Consider the following 18,579-nt stretch of genomic DNA (forward strand, 5'->3'; position numbering starts at 1 on the left):
TTAAATCTTAGCAATTTTAAATGAAAAATCTATTACATGCCAAAGATCTCAAAAAATGCAAAATAAAATTAAAGAAAAAGGTGTTTTTTTCTCTGCCACAGAGCTTTCTTCTTAAATTTTTTCCAGCCTGTAATCTTTACGCATTAGTCATACAATACAGCAGAAGACATATCCTTTTTTATGTTAGGGGTTTTTGTTTTTTTAATTTCTAAATCATTATGATTTCACAGCTATGTAGATACCATTTCCATCCTTTACTTTTCTTATGAAGGCTTAACTGACATCCAAATTTACCCCATGTTGTATAAAAGCTTGCAAATTCTTTAAGATCAAAGAAAAAAAGAATTGTGTCCAGAGATGGGAAACCTTGTCAGTAATTTATTCTTGAGACAGGACAAGAAACAGATCATAAGTAAGTTGTAAACAAAGTTGAAAACAAATTCCATAATCATTATTTCCCTGTGTTTTGGAAAAGGACATTATGGCATTCCTCTGGCCAATAATATTTTCTTGCTAACAAGGACAGTACAACCTTAATGATCTGAAACTCGTTTATCTGGGAGACATAAGATTCAGTCATATAAATGAACGGTGGATAAACTAGGGTCACTGAGCAAAAGATCCTGCAGAGTCTATAAGCTCCACAGGACAGAAACACTCTCCTGCAGAGCCTTTCTTCTGAGAAACAAGTAAACTCTGCAGGCTCAAACATTTCTGTACACAATATTTTAAACACAAAAAACAGAGGCATAGAAGCAGCCCTGACAGACACACAAAACTTCGAGATAAATGTATGATTTGGTTATCGCAGTTCTGCAGTTATATGTGTGTGGTGTTTGGTTTGATTTATTTATTGTATTAAAATTACAGTGCTGCCAGTTAATTCCTAGATTTCATTTTACTTTTCTTTAAAGATTCCTTCTTTGTTTTTTCCTATTTGGAAAATTCTTAGTTATAACAGACTAAAGCCAGTACAGTCCTGAAGGGTATAGAGGTCCAGGAAGGCTGGATACTCTTTAAGAAGAGTCTTAATGGCACAGGAGCAGGCAGTCCCCAGGTGCTGTAAGAGAAGTCGGCAACAGAGAAGACCACCCTGGCTAAACAGGGAGCTTTGGCTGCAACTCAGGGAGAAAAGGAGAATTTACGGCCTTTGGAAGAAGGGGCTAGTGACTCACAATGATTACAAAGATGCTGTGAGGCTATGCAGGGGGGAAATCAGGAGGTCTAAAGCCCAGATAGAAATTAATCTGGCTTCAGCAGTCACAGATAACAAGAAATGTTTCTATAAGTACTTCAACATCGAAAGAAAGACCAGGGAGAGCCTCCATCCCCTGCTAGATGCAGGAGGAAACATGGCAACAAGTGATGAGGAGAAGGCTGAGGTCCTTAATGCCTTCTTTGCCTCAGTCTTTAATAACAAGACTAGTTGTATTGAGGGAATCCAGCCTCCTCAGCCAGAAGACAGGGACTGGGAGAATGACCCCCCCGCAATCGAGGAGGAGACAGTCAGTGACCTACTGCATCACATAGACATACACAAGTCTATGGGACCAGACGGGATACACCTGAGGGTGCTGAAGGAGCTGGCTGGGGTGCTCGCCAAGCCGCTTTCCATCATTTACCAGCAGTCCTGGCTGACCGGGGAGGTCCCAACAGATTGGAAATCGGCCAGTGTGATGCCCATATATAAGAAGGGTCGGAAGGATGATCTGGGAAATTACAAGCATGTCAGCTTGACGTCAGTGCCCGGGAAGCTGATGGAGCAGCTCATCCTGAGTACCATCACACAATGTGTGTGGGACAACCAGATGATCAGGCCCAGTCAGCATGGGTTTATGAAAGGCAGGTCCTGCTTGACAAACCTGATCTCCTTCTACGATGGGGCGACCTGCTTATTGGATGAGGGAAAGGCTGTGGACGTTGTCTACCTTGACTTCAGTAAGGCCTTTGACACCGTTTCCCACAGCATTCTCCTGGCAAAACTGGCTGCTCGTGGCTTGGATGGGCACACGCTTCGCTGGGTAAAAACTGGCTGGATGGCCAGGCTCAAAGGGTGGTGGTGAATGGAGATAAATCTGGTTGTTGGCCGGTCACGAGTGGTATTCCCCAGGGCTCGGTTTTGGGGCCTCTCCTGTTTAACATCTTTATTGATGATCTAGATGAGGGGATCGAGAGCACCCTCAGTAAGTTTGCAGATGACACCAAGTTGGGTGGGAGTGTTGATCTGCTCGAGGGTAGGGAGGCTCTGCAGAGAGATCTGGGCAGGCTGGAGCGATGGGCTAAGGCCAACTGTATGAGCTTCAATAAGGCCAAATGCCGGGTGCTGCACTTCAGCTACAACAACCCCCAGCAGCGCCACAGGCTTAGGGAGGAGTGGCTGGAGAGCTGCCAGTCAGAGAGGGACCTGGGGGTGTTGATTGACAGCCGGCTGACCATGAGCCAGCAGTGTGCCCAGGTGGCCAAGAAGGCCAATGGCATCCTGGCTTGTATCAGAAATAGCGTGGCCAGCAGGGACAGGGAAGAGATCTTGCCCCTGTACTCGGCACTGGTGAGGCCGCACCTCGATTACTGCATTCAGTTTTGGGCCCCTCACTACAAAAAGGACATTGAATGACTCGAGCGTGTCCAGAGAAGGGCAACGAAGCTGGTGAAGGGTCTGGAGCACATGTCGTACGAGGAGCGGCTGAGGGAACTGGGGTTGTGTAGTCTGGAGAAGAGGAGGCTGAGGGGAGACCTCATCGCCCTCTACAACTACCTGAAAGGAGGTTGCAGAGAGTTGGGGATGAGTCTCTTTAACCAAGTAATAAGCGATAGGACAAGAGGGAATGGCCTCTAGTTGTACCAGGGAAGGTTTAGTCTGGATATTAGGAAGCATTTCTTTACAGAACGGGTTGTTATGCGTTGGAATGGGCTGCCCAGGGAGGTGGTGGAGTCTCCATCCCTGGAGGTGTTTAAAAGTAGGGTCGACATAGCACTTAGGGATGTGGTGTAGTTGGAATGGTCAGTGTTAGGTTAATGGTTGGACTGGATGATCTTCAAGGTCTTTTCCAACCTAGATGATTCTGTGATTCTGTAACGGGCAAAGGTCTAGAGCAAACGTTATTATGCAATGCTTTACTCCAAGATGTAAAAAGAAACAAGGATCAGTTAGAGATTCAGACTATTTCTGTATTTCCTGTTGACTTCTCTGTAAGTTCAGTCGTTTTTACAAGGGCAGTGAGAAACAGATCACCTATGACAACAAGCATCAAATAGCAGTAGCATCTGTAAATGAGTGAAAATGGTCTAGCAATGTAAGGAGTATATTGCACTGGCTTAAAATAAAAATTAATAGGAATTATAATTATTAATGGGAATTCCTTAATAGGAATTATTTTCCTGTAATTTCAAAGAATTTAATTTTTAGTGGAAATTAGAGAATTTTCCTGCAGGATATACCTGATGGTAGAACCATCTACTATTCTAATACCCTATAATAACTAAGATAAGTGAGATTTAACAACTCTGCAGGACTGAAGTTTATATCCTGCTTGGAAATTATAAAGTACAGTAGCCATTAGCCGCCTTCTTTTCCTGTGGCTCTTGTGAAAGAGTTGTGATGTTTATTACATACTGAGCCTTTTTACCCCAACACAATACACTTCTGATATTGTTGATAACACATTTCAAGAATTCATGTGTACTGAAAACATAAAGTACTTTTTTGGATAGATTTAAATCAGAAACTACACAATGGGAAGTAAGAATAAATAATTAAGGATATGTTGTACCTGTAGATTAATTGAAACTGGCTTTAGATAGCAAATATTTCAATTAAAATGGAAACTGACTGGAAATTTTTGAGCATTTCTTGGGAAAATCCTACTCATAGCTGACCTATGAATTCATATCAGTAGAAAAAAATCTCCCATAAAGACACTATTTCTAATACACCTTTTTTTTTTTAAAAAAAAAAAAAACCCAAACACTTTACTGTGGTACAAAGGAAGCCAAGGTAATCTAATGAATTTTAGCCCTGCCTGAGAAAAAGCTATCTGTCCTGCTATCCAGCTGCCATCTTCTTAGCCTGCACATGAAGCAGGCATGACTTTGTCCCTGCTCCTTCAGACTACTCTTACTCCACGTTAAGAGCTGTGGAATCTGTTAGTTTAGTACATCCTGTTTTCTTTCTTACCTCCTGGTGAGCAATGGACCAGTACCTCAGCTTCCTCCCAGGCACCTTCCCCAGGAGGGGACAACAAATGGAAAAGGAAGGGTGAAAATTCAGCTGGCAAGCTAGTATGGCACTGGGGCCAGGAAGGAAGCTGGCAGTGGCAGAAGGGAGGGGGAAGAGAGGCTAGACAGAATGAAAAGTTAGGTGGGACATTCAGATGTAGGCAAGGCAGACGTGAAGTCTATTGGTAGGCCTAGAGTTGAGTTGGGTTAGGGCAGAACTCATGTAGAGGTGGAGTAGACTAGACTGATTTGGAATCTGGGGATGGGAATAAATAATTGCTGGGCAAAGCATAGGAGGATGAGAGAGCTTTTGTAACAAAGCAAAATTGACAGTTCTAAATGCATTTAGATGAGCCAGCAGCACTGACTGTCACACATGCAGACAGATACATCTACATTGCAATGCCATTTTTCAATGCCGGAAATATTTTGGTCAATCTCCCATTGGATTCTGAAACACTGCAGCTGACAACACTAAAGCTGTTCCTCTATCAAGGGAGAGTTCAATCTGGTGCATTTTATCTGATAATCCATAACTGTGCATAGAAGGTACTGGTACAAAAGTGACCTTAGTTTACCATAATCCTTAATACTGATAAAGCTAAATAGTGAGAGAAAATGTTACTTTTATCATTCTGTAGTGTTACATATGATTTTTTTAGCAAGGGGAAAAGTGGAAAAAAAATACGCTCAGACTAAATTAATTCAGATTGCATTCTTAAAAAATATGTGAACCGAGTGTACTGGTTTTGTTAATTATTTTCCTTTTGTTTATTTGAAAATATCTATAAATGGAGAAAATATACTACCTGCTTTTTAAGCAAAACCACTTTAACATCTATGAAAAAATGGCACTACAATAAAGCTTCACCTGTTCTAAAAATGGCACCACCACCAATAATAAGCTATAAAAAACTGTATCCTGAGATACTATAAACTAGTACTCTTCAGCATCAGCTGAGCCTTTGGGATGAAACTGGTGGGAGTTACACTGTTTACCTTAATGGATCTATGATTTTACTCCTTTTTTTTCATAGCAGTTGTTTTCTAAATTGCTACTTGCTACTTATCAATTTTCTTTAAGTAGCACAGTATTTACAACAGCAGCATGTAGTAGCATGAATTGGGTTACTGACACTCTTTTGTTCAGGACTGCATTTGTAGTTAATACACTAGTGACACATAATCATATTGCAGTAGAGTAGAGCTAACAATTTCACCAACATGGCTTCCCACTGAAAAGCAGTCCTCTAATGCCCTATAGACATATGGCTCTTTTGCTGGCCCAGAATCACTAGTAGAAGAAAATGATAAATTTCTACCTCAGCTGCATCCAAATCTAGTGAGAAGCAAGAGCATTTGGACAGAAAGTCATTATAGAGTGCTCTAGGAAACACGCTGTTAACAGAACTTGGCTTGTAAGGTTGGACTGGGTTTTAGTAGAAGGTAATATAGGCACTAAGCATGAAGAGCTCTAACACCTGACTAGAATAGAGGTTAATGCTAATTTGAAAAATTGTTTACCTGAAGACTGAGCATCTATCTTGAAGCAACTGAACATATTTATAATCTTTCCTTTTTCCATCAGACCTGGAAAATTATATTTTTAGCTTATGTCTTAGAGTTTACTGGAAGTGACTCTGGATAGTGGGTTTTCTCTGTATTTGTGACTAAAAAGTGGTGTGTGCTATGCTAATACAAGTGTTGAACAATTTTAATAAGATGCAATATTTGAAAAGTTTTGTGATCATCACCTGAATCAGGAACTGCTTGAGATCAGATTACAATTGTCTATATTTATGTAGATTACTAAATTTTGATTTGCATTGAAGTTTAAATAAGTTGATCAAAACTAGAAAAACAGTGTCATGTGTTGCAGTCTTAGACAAAAGAGCTGATAACATACCAACTAGGAAATATATTTTGTAGAGCTTCAGATTATGATATCTAGATCAGACACTATGAACTATTAGCATCCCTGCAAAGTCTAGTACTGGCAGAGATTTGTGGTGGTACTGACAATGCTTTACAAAATTAATTTGCTACTGCTTTCAAGAACGATTTGTTGTAAATAACCTTTACTGCTGAAGATGAAGACAGAGAAAGGACAGGAGATAAAGATGTGGAAATCAAAACTAAGGTCAAATAAAACTTGCTGAGCATTAAACTTTCAAGTCAGTGATAGGCAGGGAGTTGCTTTGTAGCGATCAGTATATAACCACATGAATCTATGTATGGGATTAGATGGGTTTAGTAACTGTTCTAGCATTTGGCCTGCAAATTTGTTAAAGCAGATACTCAAGCAGATTTACATGTAATGAAAGTTACATGTAAAAAATTCCTCATATCCATACAGTCTTTCTATTGAAACTTAAATATATATAAAATTATAAAAGGTACTGAAATTTTCCCTTTTACCTACATAGTTTGTGCACGTAAATGTAAGAACACCAGCACTCATTTCTAAACAGTTTTTCAGTTATCTGCAGTAAGAGCAATATAATAATATAGATTAAGTGCTTATTTTTCCACATCATACCTAATAGTCTATAATGTTTTCTGTCACAGTTCACTGGAGTTAATTTTAAAGCATAATATTGAAGTCAAGGTTTCTTCACAATTAATTAGGCACTAAAACCAAATGTGGACTGGCATGTATTGAGTTAAATGCATGCAAATAAACCCTGACAGGCAAATGAGAACAGGCTTAATAAAAATTAAGAACAAACTCTCTATGAAGGTGTACTCTGCAATGTGCAATATTACATCTCAGTTGCTGTTGGAGAGCAAGAAAAATTGCACCAAGTTTGTGTCATTGTGCAGGATAATCAGAAGTTATTTTTTGGAACTAATGGTAACATTGAAGGAATTTTAACAAATCTTTGGGTGTAGATTACAATAATTTGTGGTATAGAAATTTGTCTTCAGGAACATGCAGGAAAACAGTTTCAGACAATATCTGGATATCTTCTGAAAAAAAAAGAACACTTTATAGAAAGCCATCCTTGAAGATATTATATTTTTTCAGATCCTTTAATCACTAGTAGCTTTACTCATTAAGAATAAGAGGAAGCAGGTCAATTGCTACTTGTGGCTTAAGTAACTTAAATGTAAAGTCCATTATATATATATTTAACTTTGTAAGAAATAAGTTTCAGAGTGTATTTGTCTTTTCTATTGCCATTATACAGCAGAAGTGTGAACAGATTCTAGAATCTCTCCCCACCAAAAAAGGGGAGAAATCAACAGAAAACAGCTTTTTTCTACGTAACAATATACCTACACATTTTGCATAAATCTTAAAGTAACTGTATTTTAAAAAAATAAACTGAAATTGCTAAACTTTACAAGGCAGGGCATTAGACTTTGCTTTAATAGTCTCACATTTTAGCGACTGAATAAAATACTGTTAATAAGATATAACAAAAGTGTCCTCATCTGTTAAATCTAGTTGATTGCTTCTTGCCTCTCAGAAGAAAAAAGTATTTCAGTGATGGTCACGAAATTTAATCCTTTTTCTTCTTATTCTCTGACATCTGGTTTAGAGGGCAATATGGAAAACAGCCTAAGTTACTACACTACGCTAACTGAATACATTGCCTCTTAAGAGACCTTCAGTTTGTCTTCAGCATATTGAATTCATTAAGAAAGCTATCTGAACTATAATAAAAACAAAGTTACCTGGAAAGTGCTTTTTTTTTTCCAGAAGAAATTTGTTGCAAACCCAGTAATCTTTCTTTGAAATGTTTTAGTTTTCCTTTGATAGTTCTGAATTTATTCAAAATAGACTTAGCTTGGCCAGTGAACTTCTTGGTCTAATTTAATTATGGTGTGAATTTGTGTGGAAATTTGCTAGAATATAAATGAAACTGTTGTTTAAGGCAGTCTCATCAGAGAAAGCATGTAAGAATGATGTACGTCAGAAATGAGGTTGCTGTGAGGTTTGCAAAGCTGGCTGCAAGACTTTTATATGTTATCTTTCTTCTGCAAAATCTGATAAATAACTCTATGTAGCACATGGAAAAAGATAAAAATATGAACTTAGGCTGGACGAATCAAAGAAAAACAATACTGTAGCTCCAACCACTCGTTTTGTACCCTAGTGTGATACAGAGCCTGTTTGAGGACTAATGACTGCTGCAAGCTTGGAACCTCTAGGTATCTTTACTTTTTCCAGTTTTTCCACAGGGTAGATTCAACTCCATAGTACTTTTACGTGAGAGTTACGCTTAAACACACAACTATGCATTAAGAAACGACTGGTAGAGGCACATCTGTGTTGGAGACACATGAAGTATGTTTCAATTGAATTGTAGTAAGAAATAGTTTCAGATGCAATGCATTGCTTGAAATAAAAAATAGTGAGCAAGTATGAATAGTGGTAACCTGAGGAAGCTGGTGGTATATTCTAGTTCATATATGTAATCGCTGCATTTGTTTCACAGGTTAAAAATTCTGATAGACGTTTTATTTCCAAAACATAACACCAGTTTAGCTAAATGAAGTATAAGAAAATGCCTTTAAGGTAATGGAAGCAAGCTGTAATACCACCAGTATGAATCCATATTGGTATATATATATTCATGTGAATTAGTTCAGGATACCTTACCTCCTCAAGGCAATACTAATGGCTTGATAATGACCTGAGGATTGAATTAATACTGATGTTAACAGTTCAGTAATCTGAATGGGGGAATTTGATACCAAGTGAAAGATCTATTCTCATAGTCTCTGCTGGTAAGAAACATAACTGAAAAAACAGGAAAGCACTATGGCCATTTCCAGATCAATGGATCACTTCCATTGTTACCTCTATTGAAAATGTTTATCTGAGTGAACCATACTTTTCTAAAACAATTCTTAAAATTTCAAAATAGGAAAACCCCCACAGTGGTAAAAGACACACAAAACATGGTTTCTTTGGATTCAAGAATTATCAGATAAGAATACGTTATCACACTTTCCAGGATAACTGGCTTTAGACACTGCACTGAGGAGTTAAAATGTCATATGAGATAATATTGCTGACAATTATAGGAATAATCCATCTACCCTGACCAAAATAGTGAATCAAGAAATCTTTTACTGTTTCTGAAAAATGTAATACAATATTGCAAAGTCATACTAGAGTAAAGAGTCTCATGCACAAACCACTGCCTAACTGAAGAGTTTTTTCAGCTGAAATGCAACCGGTCTTCCAAATCTCAGTTTTCATTCAAAAAGGGAAATTCAATATGTAGTTTTTATAGTTGTAAGAACTTTGGAAATATAAATAGATTGTAATTCATAATAATCAATTGCTCTATCTGTAAATATCTAGGGATATTTAACTGTAATGCTCTATATTTTTTATGTGGCCCTGTAACTGAACTATGTTTGACATTGAAATATCAGAATGAACTGACCACTTTTAGTATAAACACGTTAATACGATTGGTGGATATATCAGCATATAATAATATGAGTTCAGAAGTTCATTTTACTTAATTAAGGATTTAAAGGTTAGTGCGAAACATAGAGAACTGGAAATTTTGCCCCCAAACACAGAAATTACTGCTAGCAATTTCTGCTTTGGTCCAAATACCTCACATTTGAAACACACAAACCAAGAAACAAATCCACACTTCTTGTTCAAAAAAGGGGGAAAGGCAGTGGTACTATCTTTCCTCCACTCAGATTCTACACTGAGATTTCCCCTGAAGTGCAATTATCATTATATGAAACTCCTGCAACAAAGTTTAAACATTGGCAAGGGCATAAAAGTTCAATTATATATTTCAAAAATACAAAATTACATACAAATGAAAAAAATTAAGGTGGCACAGAGATTTGAAAATATGCATTAGGATACAGTGTATATATATAATACAGATCTGGTGTGATATATAAGAATTTTTGAGTGACCAGAGGAGAGATTAAATAATATGGTTTTTAGTTTGTAGAGATGCATGAATGGGCCTTGCTAAAAAAAATAAAAAATAAAGCACTTTTCATCCAGAATCACAGTTGAAATACAACGGAGTGTAATGTATCAGCACCTTCTTCTAACATTATACATAATATCAAGATTCTAATACTGTCTTTTCACTTTTTTTTTTTTTTTTCAGAGAAGAGTCTACTGCAAATTGTGAATGTATTTTGCAAGAAATATAATTTGATTTGCTAGAATGCAAGATCATCTTAAATTGATGTCTTGCATTATAAAGGTCTGGCAGCTTTTTTTGGGGAACATTAGGTAGCCACTTATTAACTACAACAAAGTCTGTTTTCGTTTTTTAAAAAATACGACCATTTAGAGAAATGTCAGAAAGGAAGATAAACATTTTTATATAAGATAGACATGTGCTAACCTGTGAAAGATAATTTGAGTAGTCAGCAAATCCCTACTGGCAGAAACATGAGGAGACACTGGCCAGAAAAATCTGTCTGGTTTTCAGAATGTGTAACACTTCTCTTAACAGGGAAATAAAAGTGTCTCTCACTAAAATCTTAACTGTCACATTAGCATTAAATCAGTGTCTGCTAGCACGGTAAAAGATTGTTAAAGTTTTTCATTATAAATACTATCTTCCTGAGAGCTTAAAAAACACTATAGAAAGGGGGTCTGGGCTAAAATGTGCCGTATTAAGTGTCTTTTTAATTCCTCTACTGAGATAGGTCCAAATCCTAACCTTGACAAACCAAATTTAAGTGAAAGCAATGGGACAGAATCCCTAAGAATGCTCAAGCACTGGGCACACAATATGAAACTTGCAATCTGATCCTCCTTGCTGGGATCCCAGTCAGAAAGAAAAATATCTCCTGGTTCCTTAAAATTCCTTTTAATTAAATTGATTCAAGACAACTACAGTTTAAAGACAATTTCTGTTTCGATTAATAGCTGATTTCACATATTTCAATGAGAAAAGTCTTCATGAGTATTCCCGCACAGTCATTTCTCCATTTTTCCTTCATGCTATTCTAAAGGAAGAACTAGATGTATCACTGAGAGACTGATCTAACTGAAATACTCCCATTTCCAAAGAATAGCTGCAGAACAGCCATCATGCAGGTGCTTAAAAAGGTAGACAGTCAGGAAAGGAAAAACTGGGAATATGAATGAAGGCCTTAAAAAGTCACAAAGAAGTTGGAAGAAAAAGGCATCAATAGAACAAATGCTAAGGGAGTGAGATCCAGAATGAAGATGTATAAAAACATGACAAGCGAGAATATGGAGTATCTTTTAAAAATAAATGAGATGGTAAAATTGCCTGGAAAATATGGATTAATTTATCAGATTAAAAAGGAAGAATAACCTACTTTCTATCCAAACTAGTCCAAACTGGAAAAGTAGGAGCGAGCCTTAGCTGCACTTTGTGCTGCTAAATAAGCATTAGTAAAAATCACATTTAGTATGCCTCCAAAGTATGCGTTAAATACAATAAATTATGTTGTTCCTAAAGACTGGTAATTTTTCAACAAGAAATTCAAATGACACTAATTTTGTCATTGAAGCTTTTAAACATTTTTTCCACCTCTGAAGACAGTCAGAAACATAGAATTCATCCTTCATAAGACAGGACAAAATAGTATTTTACATAAACTATATATTTACTAAAATTTAAAACAAGAATAAAGATATACAAATTTTAGAAAGCATTAATCAGCTCTATGTGTTAATAGTCTTTTTTCTACAAGTATTTTGAATCAATAATATCTCCCTTTCATTTCAGTCATAGCTGCTGGAGTTTAGTATCTCTGCAAACACGGTCATAAGTCACTAATAGTAACTGGAGATAAATACTTTGGATCATTATTTATGAAAAAGATTTCTAATGGCATGCTATGGAACAACATTACTGTAGACAGAACTGTTCTTAATTAAGTATCGCTAGCCTATAAGAAAGAATTAGTAGAAGACTTCCATAGAGATTTAGATCAGATCTAAACAGAAAAGCGCTTGACAACACTGAAAGCTGGAAGGCATACAACAATAGTAAAAGCAGTACTGAGAACATGCTCATCTGGTTTACTTTAGAAACACAAGCCTTCAACATGTAAACTTAAACATTATGTATTTGATTTGATTAGATTTGATTTTGATTTATTTAGAGTTTATTGCTGCCGTCTCTACTATACAGAAGCAGGAAGTTAGCAACTGGATGATCGAATTTTGCCCAAGAAAGGGAGAAGACTACTTCAACACTGGAAAGACAGAAAAGATTCTAATGAAAGACAAGGACAAAAAATTTATTAACACTTCACAACTGGCAACTGCTAAATTCAGTAAGAAGCAATACTTGCAGTGAATGTGCTGGTCTACTTTAATCTACCATATCAACAAGTATTTTCAATATTTCTGAGTAACTAATACAAAATATATCTTGAATTTCTACATATACGTTTATATGACATAAAACCACAATAAAGACTAAGGGGGAGAATGAATTCCTTATTAACGCATCAATCGAAAAAAAAAGACATATACAAAACAAGGTAGGGAAATTCAGCATGTAGTGTACAAAACCATTTGTTTTCATCTTTCATCTTCTGAAGCTAGCAAAGAACTTTTTTTAAATCTAGGGCAGTTCCAATTTCTGATTCTCCCTCTCACAGGGGTAACTATTTCATAACTGTTAAAATCTATTCTATTTAATCCACTATTCTATTCCAAAATTTAATTCATTATAGTGTGAAAAATAAAAATACCTAGCATACATGTAATCTGTAAAGCTCAACAGTTTTGAAGGGAACACTAATTCCATTATTCCCATTTCGGGAAGGGAAACAATAAAGAAATGTAGAGGTTAAGTGATTTGCCCAAGGTCAAATATATCAGCAGAAGAGAAGTCAGAAGTTCATAGATTAGCTGACTTCTTATTAATTAGCATTACATTGACATATTTTGTAAAACTACAGGTAAAGATTGCTTCTGTGTAATAATGTATCTTAATAACTCTCAGTGGGAATATCCACTTGAAAGAGAAAGGAAATGATGAGAAAATGAATAGTAACAAATCATTAGATAAGACAGTAATCACTCAAGAGGTATAAGACTGTTCACAGGTGAAACAGCTTATTGACGAGTGATGGTGCATTATCTCTCACCTAAAATTGCAAAGGTACTGAGAGCTAGAAGATGTAAAATGCAGTGAAAATAAATTTGGATAAAAAGTTAAATAGCAGATGTAAAAAAAGATAGTCCATGTTGGGCAAGTTAGTACAAACTATAACAAAAAACACAAGAGTGGACCTTGGATAAATATTCTATACTTTGTTTGAGTAAAGATGGCTTCTGTAAAGGAAACTTCTGCTTTGCAGACCTACTGAAGTACTTTGAATCACCAGACACATGAATGCGAGTGATTTCGTTGCTTGGAGTTGCTGAGTTGGAGTTTACCTTGTATTTGCTAAAGTTTCTCAATGAAGGCTATTAAAAAAATAAGGCTATTAAAAAATAAGCGGATAAGAAGGAAGACATGTATAACTGATACTTTAAAGCCCAAGTAGTAGCGAGTTAGAAGTAAATATCCAGTTCCTAAAAGACATTGCTGCTGGACTTTTGCAAAGACCTTTTCTAGGGCCTGTGCTGTTCAACATTTATAAATGATCTGGGAAAGGGGATGAGAGTTGCTGAGAAATGTTCCTGATCAGTTATTGGAGATAGTCAGGACAACGACAGATGCTGTAAAATTCCAAAAACAACTTACAAGACTGAGTGACAAGGCAATAAAATGGCAGATTAAATGCCCTGTAGATTAATGTAAACTGATACAAGGTGCATGTGGGGTAAAATCTAACATCGTGTATAATATAGCAGACTTGGAGCTGACAATTATCATGGAGAAATAAGCCAATAGTTGCATAACTGTTCAATGTCAGTAAGAAACTGAGAAGAAAAGCTGAGACAATAATTTTGGAATAGTATAAATCTAAGAACCTCTCATACTTTGAAAACCACATGTAGCATACAAAACCCAAATAGAGGGAACAAAGATGATCAACAGCTTCTGTACAAGCAGAGTATGATACTTCTCTTGAAAAGAAGATCACCAAAGAACGATATAGATGTGGCTCACAAATCATTGGTGGCAAAGAGGGAATGGATAGGCATTAACTGTTTCCTGTTTTTCCAGCTCAATCAAATCCACTGCAATGTATATTCAAATGAAGCTAGAAGAAACCACATTCAAAACAAATAACAGAATAGGTGTTTATGCACAAAATGAACTGGGTAGTAGACCCGTGGAACTCACTGTCAAAGGATACTATTATAAGCTTTAAAGAAGCAGATTCAAGGAAAAGAAAACAAACAAAATCTTAATCTTTAAAAACCATATACATCTGATGATATGTCTTCAGCTTGAACTGTTGGAGGCTGGGGAATGTCTGGAAAAGTATAACGTAATTCTTATTCTTATTTTTCTCAGGGCATATATTTATAATCACTGCCCAGAGACAGGATGCTGGCCAGACAATTCTTATCCTAATCCAATACGATCATTCTTCTTTTGCTATGTTTCCCCTACTCATTATTTTTACATAGCTCCTTGAAGTGGGCATGAATGCCTTTGAGGCACCTAATTGTGTTGATGTGTGTGTGATATATGGAAAACACTTGGTTCTCTGTTTTGGATTACTCTTGGAGAGTACAAGAGAAAAACAACCATAAAATGTAGGTGCTGCAGTACTTCACTTAAAAACACAGGCCTTCTTTATTGGATAAGGTCTGAAACATCAGAAATTTTTCACGTTTTTAGGATAGTTAGACATTTTTTTGCATTACCATGGCCATGAAGTATCCTGCTTCAAATGCTAAGATATAAGTGGATCAGTAGACAAGTGCAAACATGGAATCTCTCTGAAAAGCTAACAATTCTCCCAACGTGAACCGTCCTTTGCCATTACAGAATACCTCTTGGCAACAATCAGAATACCAATCAGATTAAACACAACTTCCTCTAAAGCTTTTAAAATGAAACAACATGGCTTTATAATAGCATTGCGTACTAACACTTCATTTAATATGTACATTAATTATTGCTGAATTATAATGGGGTTCCTAAAAAGATGTATAATGTTCACATTAATACTAAATGAATTCATTATGATCAGTGTAATTACAATGAATACTAACTAAATTAATGGCAGTTAGACATGTTAGAAAAAGTGTTACCATTTACTTGACACATTCCAAACGGAATATATTTTGGTACTTCATTTGTAAAAGTAGTGTGAACAGTTTGAATAGTAGTGTGAAACAGTGTGTTTATCAGAGTTTTATTAGTATAATTGAACGAGTAATGATTTTAATCTGTGTTGTTTTTATATGCATATATACACACACAAAATACATGTATTATTTGAATTACATAAACATAACAAAGCTACAAATCAGTCTGATGCTTCTGTTGGTATTTATTTCCACTGTATATACATATACGTATGATGCATAGTCAGAAAAATAGGTAATCAGGAAATAAACCATATATATTGCTGTGCCCCAGTTCTGATCTCCAGTATTCATTCTGGTGTGCACACTACAGATCAGCCATGTTACAGTCTTGAATACAGCATTTCCAGGCAGAGCCTGATGTCAGGTGGTATGCTTAGCATGCTTCTGCATTTATATTTCTTGACCTGTTGGCCTAAACCTTGCATAAACTATTCTTGCCTATGGCAAAAGAAATCTGTCTTGGGGATTGTATCTGTAGCCACATGCCAGGTGTCTCATGAGCTCTTATTGAGTATTAATTGTGCATCAGTTTTCAAGAAAGAACCCAGTCTTATCCATGAGATAAAATTTTAACAGATTCAGAAAAATAAAATGTGAAGCCTAATTCAACAGGAGAGACAAAGAAAGTTACTTACAATGCACTTTTCAGTCAATGGAATGCAATTTTGCTGCCACCTGTGAGAGCAAACAAAGCAAAAAAAAAATCTTCACTTAACTCACAGAATTATGGAAAATTTATGTACAACAGAGTATAAGTTGAGTTATATAACTAATAGGCAACTAAAATATTATCATACTCTTTCTTCTGCTACTTTGATTCAGAGGAAGCATCATCAGCTGGATACCTTCATTTGCATTCACATACCTCATACAGCAAAAACTGTAAAAATCATTCATTGCTTTGTCCAAAGAAGAGAAAAATCAGTGAATCAGTAGGGCAAATAAGGATTGAAAATACTGCCAAACACTTCACAAAGCATCAAAACACAGCTTGATTCTTTGTCCACACAACAGAAGATATGAAGAAAAAAACCATCATCCTTTAACTTTTCTTGTACTTTCTTGTATTGTGTTTCAGAGGAAGATGAACTGTAGCCTTCCGGCAATCACTAATGCAGTGTTTGTATTCTGTGTTGAGATTATCCACTTGGGTGCTGCACTGAAGCTGCCTGGGCTATTTTGACACTGCATCCAGATGCTCCAATTTTGCTTCAGTGACTCAGAGCAGAGCCAAAATGCCTTAAAGCAATGTTCAAAGGGTTAGGTCTTGATGAACAATTAAAGTACTCAGAAGAAGTGTTTCTAAACATCTCTGACTAGTGCTGAAGTGACTTAAGTGGCCTTGGTGTGACATCCAGGCAGGGAATGCGTAAGAGAAAGATTCAGTTCTACTATACATAGCTATGCTTCAGGTGAATGTGGATTTTGCCCAATTTTTATTGGAAAAGTAAAAAATAAAAGTACAAAAGAAAAAACTCCATGATTTTAACTGCAGTATATCTTCACAAAGAATGAACATTTGGCTGGTTTATATAAACCAAATTAAAAGGTCTAGTTAGAAACATTTTATTAAAAGTTGCACTTGCCATATATTCCCACTTACTTGTTTGAGACCTAAATAATTTACTGTTTGAGCAAGAACATAAAACCAGACTTTCTGATTATTTTTTTGTGAATGAAGAAACATCCTGTATAATCTAAGCATAACGGCACACAAAATAAATGTCTTTGTACTTTAGTAGTCCATATCTGAAAAATTCTCTGCACCCAAGTGCTGAGCATTATTATTCCAATTGATAAATATTTATGGGATTGGAAAATAATTTTGCAAAGCATCATTAATTTAATAGGAGATTAACTATATCTACTAAAAAATATAAAGAAAGAGAACTACCTAAGGCTCCAGCTCAGGCTTGTCTCAACAAGACAGAGAAGCCCTAAAGCAGAAAGCTAGAGACACCTGATCATCTAACGTCAGCTAAGCCAGACAATATATTTTTAAAACTTTCTTCTTAAGAACATAGAGAATTGCAATTTCATATGTGCTCAACATAAATTAATTGTGAAAAAAGCAGGCTTCATGTTATTTTTATGTTTGGTTTGGGTTTGGTTTTTTTTTTTTTTTTTTAAATATTTCATAGTTTTCATTCTTAAATTTTGATTGTTTTTGAGAAAAATAAGCCATGAAAGGCTCCCATGTTTGGAAGTATTTCAGTTCAGGCTTTGTTTTGGGGTGTTTTTGGAAGTTCCTGAATATCAATTTTAGTCTTCTGATACCAGATGAAGTAAAAAAACAATTTCAGGTGTCAAGCATGGCTGAAGAAGATTTTATGTGAATAGTGATAGCACAAGCTTTAAGTTGGAGAAGACAGATTTGGTACAGAATACATACTGTGTACCAGGAGGGAGTTAACTGTGGGAAATCCTGAGAGATACATGCTGAGAGAACTGAGGAACGTCCTGAAAGAAATTTTCAAAAAAAAAAAAATCACCGCAAAAATTCACATTATGATCCCTCCAGCACCTTCTCCTGCTGTTTCTGTTAACTTTGCATCTGGTTGCTGCTGCCAGTTAGCTCCCCTGCTGTGCTGAATGGGCACTACAGAAGAAACACACCCGTATTTGCATGCCCTGCTGATTTCACAGACAGGTTACAGGTTTCTTCAAATCCCACATACAGTGCAGAAGTTGTCCATGTACATTTGTTTTTGCTTTATAAGAATGGATAATCACTTTAAAGATTTATATCTTGGATATTTATTTTGTATATTGCTAAATATGCTTTTTTATTATTTTGTGAAAACTATAAAGACAAGTTTCTTAGATAAGAAACAACATACAGAACATGTATAAGAACTATTATTACAAGTTTTATTACCATTTTTATTACATGTTGTTTAAATATAAGGGGGTGGGAGAGGAGGAAAGAACTAAAGATCAATTATTAGCATTTTATGATTGTTTTCACCCTTGTAGTTCAGAAAACATTTTTGGTTTTGAAAATAAAACATTAGCTGAAATATGCTAATCTCTCCCGAACAGAAACTGGTTTTATTTTTATGGACTAAGAAGGTCCAAAATTATTGGGAATGACAGATGAGATGCTTAGTTAAAAATAGACTTCAGAATGTTTTACTAGCAATGGTTTT

Source organism: Strix uralensis, chromosome 4 (assembly GCF_047716275.1).
Source record: "Strix uralensis isolate ZFMK-TIS-50842 chromosome 4, bStrUra1, whole genome shotgun sequence".
In the NCBI taxonomy this organism is placed as follows: Eukaryota; Metazoa; Chordata; class Aves; order Strigiformes; family Strigidae; genus Strix; species Strix uralensis.